This window comes from Falco naumanni, chromosome 8 (genome assembly GCF_017639655.2).
Source record: "Falco naumanni isolate bFalNau1 chromosome 8, bFalNau1.pat, whole genome shotgun sequence".
NCBI lineage: Eukaryota > Metazoa > Chordata > Aves > Falconiformes > Falconidae > Falco > Falco naumanni.
The window spans coordinates 13,762,625-13,776,537 of NC_054061.1; positions in this window are offsets into that span (position 1 = coordinate 13,762,625).

Below are 13,913 nucleotides of genomic sequence, written 5' to 3' on the forward strand. Positions count from 1 at the left end.
CCCCAAACCTAAATAACTCTGATGTCCCACAATCCTTGCTGACCAGCACATGGCACTGTGCAAGAAATGGGTTATACACAACATTATACTTTGCTTGTCTTATCAGCCCTTGACTATAGCAGTACATTCCTGTCACAAGCGAGATCTTAGGCCATGCACTGAGAACTGCTCTAAAGTAGTTTTCAAATGGTTTGCTCTAAGTGTATAGATTGTGCAAAATAAGCTTTCAGGTAGCATAAGAATTTCAAGATAGGTTCTCAAGTGATCCAATCACTCAAATCAATAGAGACAGAAGAGGTGCTGATTTATGCTAGCCCAGGAACAATAGCCCTGCATCACAAGTAACAAGGGCAAAATCCCACTTAAAAGAAAATTCTTTTCACTGCACCTCAACAGGCTGGTATAAATACAGTTCTATGAAAGTGATGTTTCCTGAGTTTTTGAGCATTTGACTAAGATGCAGTAGTATCAGAAACACTCAGGTGAAGTTGTTTCCATGTAACAGGTAAGATTTTATTCCCTAATTTAGAGAAGAATTTATTTTGATGCATGATTTCCATTATCACTTCCTGTAAAGCTATAAATTAACGTAAAATAAACCAAAATGTAGTCAACCCCTGTTGAAATTTCCTGAACAAAGTTTCAGTATACCGAAGTGGTTTCACTTGTCATTTTAGGTCTTCAGATCTAGTATGTCACAGCCCATGCACTACACACCATCCCATTAGCAATCAGCCTGTCAGCATAAAGATCCCTATTACATCACATACACAGCAAAAAATATTCATGCAGGTGTACCTTGATTCTGCTTTTCATGGGCAACGGAATTCACTTCTGCGTGGTGATGATAATCTGGGATTTACAGGTTCATATTAGCTTCACCTACTGTTATATCTAAAAGAGGCCAAAGTGGTAAATCTACCAACAAAAGCAATAGTGTATGACCTGTCAATTATACTGCTCTTGGCCCTTAGAAAAACATGAGATGATCAGTATTGTACATAAACTGAGTCTTGTAAGTTGCTTAGGAAACAAATAGCACTTGATCCAGCATAAATTTCACTTAATTGCAAGAGAAGGGCAAATGGGAGGGGCAAGCAATAGTCTCTTATTTCTTTACATCCTTATGTAGGACTTTATTTGCTGGAGTTCATATTTGTTCATTCTGTGACTCACTGCATGGCATCTCCACAGGGTTAAAGACCCTATAGCTAAGACTTACCCCAGATCATGACTTAGGCTATACTTAATGGGTCAAAGACTTGCTATATCTTTTAACAAAAAACCCTTTTGTGTAGTTTGGGATCAACAGATCTTAGATGTTTATTGAGGACAGTCTTTTAATGTGAAATTGAATTACAGATTAAAAAAAAAGAAAAAAGGGGAAGCAAAAGGTTGTGTGAGACATCCACAAGTGCTTTGATTGCAGACAATTGTTAGCAACTCAGTGGGGACTGGAGTGAAACACAAAATGTCTGGCACCTAGAATTATGACAGAAAGCAATCTACAGTCCTCTTATCAAATCGTGAAAGCACCACAAAGCACCCTATTTCCTTCAAAGTGGTGGAATAAATTAGTTTAACAGCTATATAGACAGCAGTTTTTGAATTCCTCAATTTTAGCTACATTGGCACTTGGATATCTACAGTACATACATCCTTTGATAGGAGGGCCGGGCAGGGCACAAGGAGCGATTACATAGGGTAAGGATAGTAAAACACTTAAAAGACAGCACAAAACGTACACCAAGATTATGTCACTCTGTGTCTAAATCTCTTCCATGCTGTTTGTATAACATTCAGCCCTGAAAGCAGATTGCAGAAACCTGTTATTAAATTAATGGAGTGGCATTTGTCTGCATCAACTGATTGCAGGATTTGGTCTTCCTTTCTAAGCTCACTTGGATGGAGAGTTGGTTTCCTAAATTTTTTATATTGGGTAATACATTCCAGAATACTGCTATAAAAAAAATAAATAAAATCTAAGGGTTCTAAAACTGTTAGTTTGGAAGCATTTGATGAAAAATGAAAATTGTTTTCTTTTTAAAGGCATTTAGCTTCAAACATCAGTCTTGGGTCTGGTATAACCATATGCAATTTTTAAGACTAAAATGGAAACCTGCATAGCTTTAGCGGGATTCTTCTCGGCTGGAAGGGCCCCACTTCTTCAGAAAACTCCTCCTCAATATCACCACCACATTGACCAGGTAAGGGGACAACAGTAGGGAAAAAAGAAGTGGGAACCAAGACAGGAAAATGAAGTAAGTAAATTAACAGGGCATATGAACAAGTAGTGAAGGGGGAGAGAAGGAGAAACAGCGAAGGCAAGTGTTATGTCCTGGCACAATGAAATGTGAAGAGAGCAGAGCCATTTATTTAATAGGGACTCAAAAAAATATTACTGCTTATTTAAACTAACATGTAAAACGTGAAATAATCCTTCTATCTCAGAAATTAAACACAGTTCCTACATCAATTCGTTTTTTCTCTAGACAAAGGGAGATGACTGAAAAGTGATCACTGAGACTCCTGACCTCTGTGATACCAACTATCAAACATGTTTTGATCCAGGTGAAATATTTTGAAATTTAAAATTTATTTTTCCTGTAAATTAGGAAATGTCACAGGATACTTTTAATCTAACTTGCCATTTGTAGTTGTAAAACGTATTTTCACATGAAAAATATCTTAATAAAAGTAAACAAACCTCAAAGAAACCAACTGTGACCACAGTACAACAGCCAAAGCATAATCAGTGAATCCTATTTTAATAAGGCAAAATATTTTACACTTTTATTTAGAAAGATACCAGTATTATGCAATGCACTTCCTAACTCAAACAAGCTCCTTATACCTTCTGGTAAACAATGATCCAGGTTAATGACTTTGTAATAGAAAGAGCTCAAAGGAGAAGTGCTACCAATGGATGTAAGCAATACTCTCACTGCTCTTCAAGCATGCTTTTTTCAGTAAGAACTAGGAGAATACAAGTTTGTATCTTACTGTAAAACAGATTACAGCTATTCTTTTATTGCTGTGCTAGAAAGAGAGATGAAACTGCTTTCTGCAAGTGTATAGTACCATTACTTCAAGCCTTCTTGGAGAACAGAGAACATACAGTGCCTCTCAGCTTTCACCTGCTTGTGTGCCCACCCCAAATGTGCTTGTGTCAATGTTCCTATTTTTCCCTCGTTACTCTAAAACCTCAGCTAGTCCTAGCAAGGAGGATATGTTCCACAGTGGTGCAGTAAGCATAAATACATCTTTTGTAACACATTTTGCCCCTCACTGTTGCTTTCTAACTTTGAGCATCCAGGCCAAATGTTTCATGGAATCAATACTTGCTTTACATGTGATTTGCCTCTATTTACAGATGCTAGAAAGCAGAAATTTCACTGACAGATGTTTCTGTTTAGCAGCAATTACTAAGTCTGAATGGAATAGTTTTGCTGACTTGAGAGTGTTTTTATACAGCTGCATCACCCTCTACAGAAGACGTATTATTACTTAAATGGTGTACCATAGAAATGGAAAGGCCAGTCAAGCTGGCAAGGCACTTGTCCAGCAAATGCAAAACCAGTTTCTATTTATCACAGAGAGCACCTGAAGAAGCAACTTACAGTTTATGGGTACGTATGCATCAAAGCACATCTAAAGCAGTGTAAAATAGGAAAGCCTAGATGAGTGAATGAACCAAAAAGTAGAATTTGAAAACAGAAAGTAAAATTAACTCAGTATCGAGTACATAGGTGTTGCAAATCAGTCCTAGAGGAAATCAATATAATCTTGAGAAAACAATTCAGAATCCCAGGACAGAGGGGGAAAAAACACCCAAAATCAACAAAATAAACCACCCCAATCACAATAAACTAACTGTGGAATAATCCCTCTGAAGAAGCCATATACAGAACAAAACTTAGTAATACCGTCAGTATTTATCACCTATGTATCCAAGGATCTCTCTAAAATACCCCAGTATTTCTGTGGATAGTATATATCTCTCTCTCCTCCCACCCCATTTTGGGCTCATACTTGGTAATTTACAAACAGCTATGATCTGGAAGAGATCTCATTCATGCAAATAAGTTTCTACAATATTATTATGCCAATTTCACAGATGAGGTAGGTGAAGCACACACTGGCTAAGCACCCAAGCCAATTCCTACTGAAATTAATGGAAAAATCCATATTCAGCTCAGGAACAGCAATGTCAAGGCCCATCTTACAAAGCGCTAAGTGGTAGAAAACTGGAGGAGTGCCCAAGAGCCATGGTTATCGAATGACTTCGTACCAGGTCTGTACCACATTTTCAGGGGTATTAAAAAGAACTACTTTGTAATTTTTATCAAATGAAGTACTAGATGGAAATGAAAACATCCTACGGTTCTTATATTTCTTGAAGCTAGAGCTTCTGAAATAAAGGATGTGACTTATTGTAGAGAGGTCAAAGTTTGGTACAGGTATGGTCAGTCCTCAAGCAGAGGTGGAGGTGCTCAGAGAGGGTCTGGAGCGATTGTAAATTACTGTTCTGAATGTGATTTGGGTGACCTCCTCCCTAATGCCTAGGGACATACTGTGTCTATCCCCCATATGCCAACATAAGGTCACTTTAACAGCTGGATCACTCTTCCAGACATGGACAGTTCAGTGAAATCTTTAACAGGACAATAAAACTTTCTTCAGAAATGCTTTGAAGAATTGTGAATTAACCAGTCAGACCAAGAGTCTGTCACTGGAAACAGAACAGCTCTGAGTAGCAATACTAATCATGGTATTAACTTTGTAAATTTATTCTGAAAGGCAAAAAAAAGAGCTGAGTAATACTCATATTTGATGTTACACAGCAGACTCAAAGTACTGCTCTGCATTTTATGTCTTAAAATGGCAGTTCTGGATATTTCATGCCAGCATAAATCAGGAGTAAATACAAATTTTACATCATTACAAAAAAACCCCACCCTAAATTAAGAGTTTAGAATAAGACCTTTTCTGTATAGTAAAAAAATAATGCATCTTTATTTATGTATTTAGCTTAACTTTGATTACACCCAGCTGCTTAGCTTACTATGAAAAATTAATTATGCTTTATGTAACTTCCACAAAGCAGCTTGATAATCCCAACTCTATACACTAAAAAACCTGTATGTCCATCGTGACTCAGAGTTCAAGTTCAAAAAAAGCTGGATCTGTCTTTCAAATATCTTTTAATTTCTCCACTTACACTTTATAAATATAGATAATTTGCATCACATAAGGGATCAAGGGTCATTTGAACATGTTAGGAAATTAACACTTTCTTCACTAGTTTCTTCAAGTTTAAATCCCATTTAATTTTTTTTCTGTATTAAACTTGACTAGCTTGTTCCCAGCATTAGTCCCTAATATGACATTTCACATCAAGTAAAAGATACAGTTGACACTGTCACAACTTATTGTTGAGGCTAGGGATAAGAGTTTTTATCTTTTCAGGGCAAGGCTGATGGATGGTTCTGTCATTCACTTGTGATTCTTTTTCTGAACTGATCAGTTTTCTGACAATGCAGTATGACTCCATAGCCCCACAGGGGAACATGCCATATGCGCAAGAGATTTGTCCATTACTGCCACATATAATTCTGCATGAATGACCTCTTTTTTCTTAAGGTTTTTACAATGTAAAAGTTTATTATGATTCTAATTTATAGTGCCTCAAATCAAAGTGACTCACCATTCTTCACTTCAGACTTTGTTTTGAGGGAAAAAATAAACTGTCTTCCATTTCCTGATTCATCGCCTTCAAACATTCTCATAACAAATTTATTTGCTATAATGAACTTATCTCTTGCAAGGAATGCAAGCACTCATCTCATTGTTTTGAATATCCTCATTAGTAACGCTACCTTTCTTTGAAGAAAAAGATTTAAAAATTCTCATTCCTACAGTCTATACAAGAACAGAAAAATGGTGAATAGTATAATAAAACCTTTTGAAATAAATACATTAGTACAATAAATAAATAACAAAATCTGCAAAGATGAGAAGATTTAAGGTAAGCTTCAGAGAGTTTGGGAGGAAGTTTGCACTTCTGAAATATAACAAGATAAATATTTTTGGCCAATGACAAAGACACAAATACATAAACATGTTGATGAAGAAAATCAGGGTCTGTATAAACATTGGGGAATATGTAGCATGTTTACATTGTATAGACACAGTTGAACATGCATATACCATGCAGCTTTGGAAAGAAAAACGCAAGTTATAAGTCAAAGATTGCTTATTAATGTTACCTGTGGTCCTGTGACTCTTTGCATTGCCCTGATGATAATGACTCTGTTGATGACTGTACGCATCCAATCCAGCACTACAATGTTTTGAAGGTCACAACAATTGATACTGTCTTTTCACAGTCCACTGAATATGTGATTCAGTATCTATGTGACATGAGAAGTGCATTATGTCTGTCTTCCCCACCCCAACACTACTGCCTTTTTTCCACCTGCGCTAGATGGGCACTGGATTGGTACAGGAAACTTCTGGTTCTATGCACCTGAAGGATAACTCTTATTCTAAGATGGTCTTTTTGGGGCCAGTTTAGAGAGATCTCTAACTAAACAATGTTGTATGTGTAAGTCATATGTCGGAATCTACATAGGTCCACAATACAGCATGATCCAGGTTGTAAAATACTTACAGTTGAAAGTGTTTGTTGTTCTTCAGAGAGATTAGGACAATCTGTAACAAAATCTGTTAGGACAATTATCATACCAATTACAAATGAGTTGAATGTCACATTACAACGTAAATTGGAAAGACGATTTTGAAAGTAATAAACAATTGCATCTTGGAACAGGCATGCAAGAGAACAGGCTATTTGTGACTTTGCCTTAAGTAACTCTCTGAAATAATTCCTGTAAGTATGATTGAACTGTTAAATAAAAAACATAATATAATTAAATTTGACATGTTTTGTGAGATCAGACTAAGCGGTAGTTTGCCACACTGAAATTCGGGGACCGGATTCTATTTAAATGAGTTGACTACAGCAGTTTGAAAGACAATGAAGTAGAAAGAAAAGAAAATCAAAATTCATAGGAAGCAGCCTGGACACCATCCTGTTAGACAGTCGGGGAGAGATCTGATAACTTTCATACACCAAAGCAACAGGAGTGAAGTGAACAGATCAGGTACTGAAGTGGTTTTAATACAAAGTTTGTAGACCTTCAAGCCACTTCTTCTGATTGAAACTCAAATTATGGCAGCAAGTAAGATTCTAAACAATGGTTGGCTAGGGAGGTTACAATTCCCATACAACTGCCAAAAATAAGAACATAATATGGTAAAAAACAAACTTCAGAAGCTTAGCAGAATGCAAGTGGGATGTCAGTAACCCCAGAGATCTATCTTGCAGTGAGGCAATCTTCTTTACTTAGTTCTCTAAACACAGTGAATACAAGATACCTATATACAGAAGTGAAGTAGAAAGCAGCTTTTGAGGCATTTCCAAAGATAAAATATCAAAAACTATAACAGCAGTGGGTGAAATAAGAAGAGGAATAAAATTGTTATGAGAATTACATGAATCCATCCAAGAGTTTTGAAAGAACTGACAAATGCAGTAACAAGCATTATCAGTCAACCTATGAAACTCAGAGTTAATACCTTCATGATGTGTATACACCAGACCAGGTTTTGAAAGAACTATTTCTCTGACTTCTCAGAGTTCTTTGGAAAACTGGTAGATGGTATCTGTAGAGCTCTTCAAAGAATAAGAATATTCTTTCTGGTTAGGTCTGAATTGAGACATATATGGTCTACTATACAGATTCTAATTAAGGACTCATAGGTATAGTAAAATTGTAGTAAAATAATATGCCAAGATTAGTAGGATAAATAAAAAATAAGATATATTATCCCTTCAAAGTATCTCCATCAGTCAGATGAAGCATCTGTGAAAGTTCGAGACTTTCTCAAGAAAAAATAGCTAGCCAAAAGTACAAAGGGGAATACCTATTGCTTATCCTGCTATGAATTCTGGACTGTAGTTCACATACGTCATAGCATAGGGCTTCCAAATTAGTTGCATCATGTAGTTTCACACATTCCTTTTAAGTTCTGATGTTGACCATTAAAGTGGATAGACTAGTATTATACGTGAAGCACAGAACATATACAATAAAGCCATTGGTTTGCGTCATTCATGCCTAGATGCATTATGTAGAGTACTCATGCTGTTTTAGTTCCTGCTTGCTTTGGAGTCAGTCCACAGCTTACTCTTCCTCCAGATGTAAAATTCCAGACAGATTTCCAATGAAGAGTAGGCAAACCATAATGTTTAGTGGGCTACAAAAAGGTTTGTTACAACTATCCTATTGAAGCCCTGTTTTGATCCTTCAGGGAAGAGTGAAGTAGTGCATTGCCTCTGAATTTGTACTTTTAAAAAACCTCACATCTACACTACTGTATCTTTGGAGGGGCTTCCTGTGGAACTATTTTTAGCCTAGGTATCAGGAGCTCAGCTCTAGCAGCACGAAACTCAGCATGCACTAATTAGGCTTCTCAGAAAGCACTTGCAGACCACACTGAGCTCCGCAATGCTGCAGCTTACTGCTGTTATTTGAAATACATGCTAGCCTGAAAAGTTAGCTTGGTCTTGTAACTGCAGTCTAGGAGGTCCTGCAAAAGATGCATTGCACCCTTGCTTGCAGGTGTTAATGTTCTTGAAAACAAGACATCAGGCAGTTGAGGATTAATATAGGATATACAAATATACTATGTTAGGTCATATCTTAATTTTATCTTCTCGATTTAATGTCTATAGGGAGAATATATACTGATAGTTATAATATAAGCACTTCTGGATTTTCTTTGCTTTGATTCAGCTGAAAGTTGTGTGTTATGCAAAAAACAACTGAATCATGAATAACAAAGGCATGTTTTTTAATTCTCTTAGTGGAGACCAGCAACTATTATATACTGACTGTTCAAGGGTGTTATTTTTGTAAACAAGAAAGAAACTAAATGAGCATAGAATTCATCATTAGGAAATGGTCTCTTAATCAATTAATACACATTCAAGACAGCCCTAGTCAGCTAAGTACTGCAGGAAAATAGGAAGAGATCTCCCAGGGTGCAGCACACCCTGCTTTCTCTACCATATGTCTTCTAAATGTGTTCCTCTGTGTCACTATACTCACAAGAGAACTTGCTGATTCTTGGCAAATTTATTCCAATACATTAAAAACATATAATTCCTTAAGAATAAGCTTTTCTTATTAAAAAAAGCCCAAACGCAACAAAACCAAACTCCCCAAAAACACAAAACAAAAACCCAAAACACCCTTACAGAAGTGATCAGTGTATTCTAGCAACAGAGATATATATACTTCCAAAATTGTGATGCAGGTTTTTTTACTTTCTGGAGTGATTCCATCTAACATCCCATTCCTTTCCAAGCTACAGCCTGAATAAGGCGCTGAAAACCAAAGCTTAAAAACTTCGAGAGGTCAGCTCCATGATGCATGAAACATATTAGTAGTATTTATTTGGATGAAGTACTACAGACAACAGTTATTATAAATTTAAAGAGAGCATGACATCAATTTAGGGAGACCATAACTGTCTTGAGGTTTGCCTAAATGCAGATTAGAAAAAATATATATAGTGAATTTTCTAAAAGAAAACTGTAATATACTGCCCCCTTTTTTTTTTTTTTTTTGTTTTCTGTAAGGCTAGAAGAAGCCTAAAAAGCTCAAATAGCTAATAAGCTGCTGGTAAGTCACAGATTTTAAATAATATACTAAAATTGACATTTATAGTGTAAATCTTCAATACCTTTCTGTAAGCTGTACAACACATTGGGTAGGAAGCTTTGTTCCTAAAAAGAAGCTTTTAAAGGCTCTCCAAATAGCCACAGAATGAGGAACTACACCTTAAAAGGAGAGGGGGAGGTACAGGATGAGGGAAGAAGAAATAAGTGATTTATTTAAAATTCAAAATATATTTTAAGGGGGATGCACGTGTTATTAAGAAGAAGAAAGACAAGTTGAGGTGAAGTAAGGTTGGATAAAGGTAAAGTAGGAATAAACTAGCATCTACAGGTGATAACTAAGAATGGAAATTCAAGAGTGGAAACATTAGCAATTACTATTAGAAAGTCTTTGACAACTGAAGAGGTGTCAGTTGATTGGAAACCAGCGATTTGTTTCAGTACTTAGAACATCTTTCTTAAAATTATTTAAAATAGATACACATCTGCAAGTTCTGCATAGCTTTACTGTGGGCTTTAGGAACACGAATTTCAGTTTGTCTGTTGTCTTTTGCTTCCTAAACTTAAGATGAGTAGAGATGCTTTTCCCAACATCTCAGGGAAACTGGATTTCTAACTACACACCCCATGGGTCTCCTAAAAACTGTTTGAATTTGGGGAAAACAAACTGTTCTAATGCTTACTATGGCTTTGCCCAGCCAAGAATCCCACAATACTTTGCTGTGTTTTATCAGAACTTTTGCAGTCAATGACATCCTAATTACTAACAGTTCTGAAAAGTGCTCTTAAAGCCAGTTCTATGAATTAGCAAGTTTAATTGAGTCCAATGGGCAGAAAAAATAAAGGGAAAAAGTGTGTGTATAGATGTTCTGTATGTGATATATTTTTTTTACAATACAAAACAATTCATTTTTAATACAGAATCTTTCTACAAATGGCTGTTTGAAAATATGAGCAGAAAAGTCCATTTGCTAATAAGATAGATAAATCAGGAACTAGTGAATATTCACTGGGTAGATACGATTTATTTCCACTGTGCTCAACAGAATCCATCAAAATCTATCACATCATACAATGTAGAAAAGATGGGATCTATGTTAAGATTTTAGTGTTTAGAAGGCTCAGTATAAATCTTTTTGCAAAGTAAAGCAAAAGTTAAGACATTGCATGTCATGATAAAAGGACTCCAAGGAAAATTCCAGCTAAAACTTGACAGTGATTCTTGCCATAATATCATAACTCATAGGAGTTCATCGTGTCCATTTTAAGAAATTCAATCATGTTATAAATCACAGATGAATGGAGCTGTCTTATTGTATATTCATAACACCTCACGTAATATGCAACACATTTTATTTATCTTGACTTACATTCTAAACAAACAAGGCTTTAGTTATTCTAAAATAACGTATAATAACAAAATATGCAGTGACCACTGATAGCATCAACAAAAGTGTGTAGCTGGAGAGTTTTTTTGTTTTGTTTTGTTTTCCCCATATATAGGAGTAGCTTTCTTCTCCTCAGAAAAATGCACAATTGGAAATTTGAATCCGAGGCTTTTATTGTACATATACAGATAAATCTGCTGAATATTACACGCTTTTCAGTAAGTCTCCACCTATACTCAGGGTTTGAAGATGCATCACATTGCATTTTTGCCACATATATTCACTGATATGCCATGATCGCATTTGTATGTTACCAATATTGTGTTTCAACTTTTTGTCTTTGACATTAGTCCCTGGCCTTAAGACTGGTCCTCTCTTCAATACATAATATTTCCTATGTAACAAAATTTTCAGTCAAATATTCTAAGAAAATTATTGCCTTTAAAAATGTAAAAGGCTTCCCATCACACTGTTCAAAGAAATTAGTATTTAAGGACATTTTTAAGATTTAAAAAAATGCTGTATTATGTGCAAGGTATTTGCACACTCAAAATTGCATTCCAGTTATTCCATGACAACACTAACACTTTGCATCTAATTTTTTTCTTCATCAAAATTTTGCTTGATTTTATCTGCGCAGATCTCTTTCTGGCTATTCAAATTTAAAGATCCTTTTGAGACCATTTAAAAAATGCAGCCACTAATGAGAGGGATGATTAAGAGGCCTAGTAGTTTGCTATTAGCATATGGAAAAGTGAAACAGTTTCCATCTGCATGCCTATTTTTATCTCTGTTTCTTCTCCTGCCCTTAAAGTAGAACTATAACAGCAGTAATCTGCCTTGTTAGGGCACTGGAAAAAAAAATCCAAAGTGGGAAACCTCCTATGACTGCTGAGTGAGCCAGTCCAGAGCAGTAGTGGTTCATCTGCCCATTATTATCTTTGTGCTATAGTCTATCATAGACTGAGCACTGTAGTTGTGTTCACTTCCCCCTTTGAATTTAAATTAGTATTTTTTTCATCCAACTCTTTGAGGATATTTCAACATTTCAGGTAAATAAAGATGCATACAAAGATATCATGTATTAACAGCAAGTACATTAACTGATGTGTTATATGTTAAGAATATCTTCCAAGTTTATACATTTAACTTTGATCCTATCACAAATAAAATATATTTGACAATTAATTGTGAATATTCAATGCAGTACATCAGGCTTCATCTCCAGCATTCAAGTTTAAATCTGCTAACAGTTTCTTATTAAGCACAAGACAAAAAAAACCTAAACAAATCTATCTTCCATCGGAACTCTGCGCTTAATTTTTTTTTTTATGACAAAGACTATCCGATGTTTTGGAGAATGAGCAGATTCAAGAGTAGTAATAATCTGAAATTTCAAGTAGCATTAATGTTGGGTTCAGTTTAAAGCAGACGTTAGTTATTCTTCAACACAGTAGCAAAATTACAACAATTTCCACATTAAAACAATAGGCATACCATGAAACCCAAAATTAGTCAAATTCTGAAGTATTTGCTCGGAATTTCTCATGTTTAAATTGAACCCAGAATTAAAAAAATTAAAAAAAAACAGTGTGTGAAATCTAGATGGCCAATATAGCTTTTGCTTTAGAAAAAACTGTATTAGCCAGACCAGAAAGAAGATCTGGTAGGCAAATAAGAGAGCTTTTGACAGGGAATTTTATTAAATTTATAGAGGGGCAAGAATTCAAATTTGAACAACCAATCATTGCCTGCCCTCACTTTTTGTTTCCTCCTTCCCAAAAGGGCAGAAATGGACAAAGGTATGATACGGTATCTGCAGGTGGGATCTCTCAGTGAGCTCCAGGAATATCCACCAATAGACTGAAGGAAGTTTCTAAATTCTTTCACTGTGTACTGTTTGACCTTGCCCGAGTCAGGCAGAGATGTCGTCAAACCACACCTCAGCATCCAGCAGAAGACCAATTCCAGTCGGAATAGCCATATGAACTTCAAAAAGTTTGACCTGTGTAGCTTTCCTACAAAACAATGCCTGCCCATTACTTCAAGTTGTGCATTTCAAATTAAAATACTTAATGACATTTCTTAAGCACAAGTAGTTCTATGAATTTTAAGCCACTGTGAATTATTACTAGCCTAAGTTTGGAAAGGAAAACAGAAAAGCAGTTATTCTTTGTCCATTCTATTAACAAGTTTCTGCATCTGTTTTAATAGATTCTAATAATATAGTCAATAAGTATTTACACAATTTGAATCAAATATTCTTCTGAATACCAATCTACCAGTCAAGAGTGTGTGTCTTCGGGGGAAATAAAAAGCCACAAAACAACAACAAAACAAAAAACAAAACACCCCACACAATGCCCTGACCAGTACTGCTTATCTGGGAGCATGAATAATAGTAATTAGAAAAAACAGTACAAACAGAAAGCTACTTCTAGAAAGTCTAAAGGAGTGAATTTTTCTTATATAGTAAATATAACACTCTGTCCAGAAAAATACATATGGCACAGACACAAGAAACTGAAAGCAGGCCTCAGAGTGGCTTACTTATCAGAAAAGTAAGAAATGAAGCAAGCAATTACTGAACTATTGCACTATCTGAAATATATTTCAGTTAGCATGACACAGTAAATTAACTTGCCTAATTTCAGGTAAAAGGGAGATAAAACTGTACTTGATCTCAAAATCCCCATAGACAAGGAATAGTATTTCCAATTTGATTCACCTATTGCCTCTTGAAAAAAATATTGCTGTATGAAGCCAGTCACTGCATG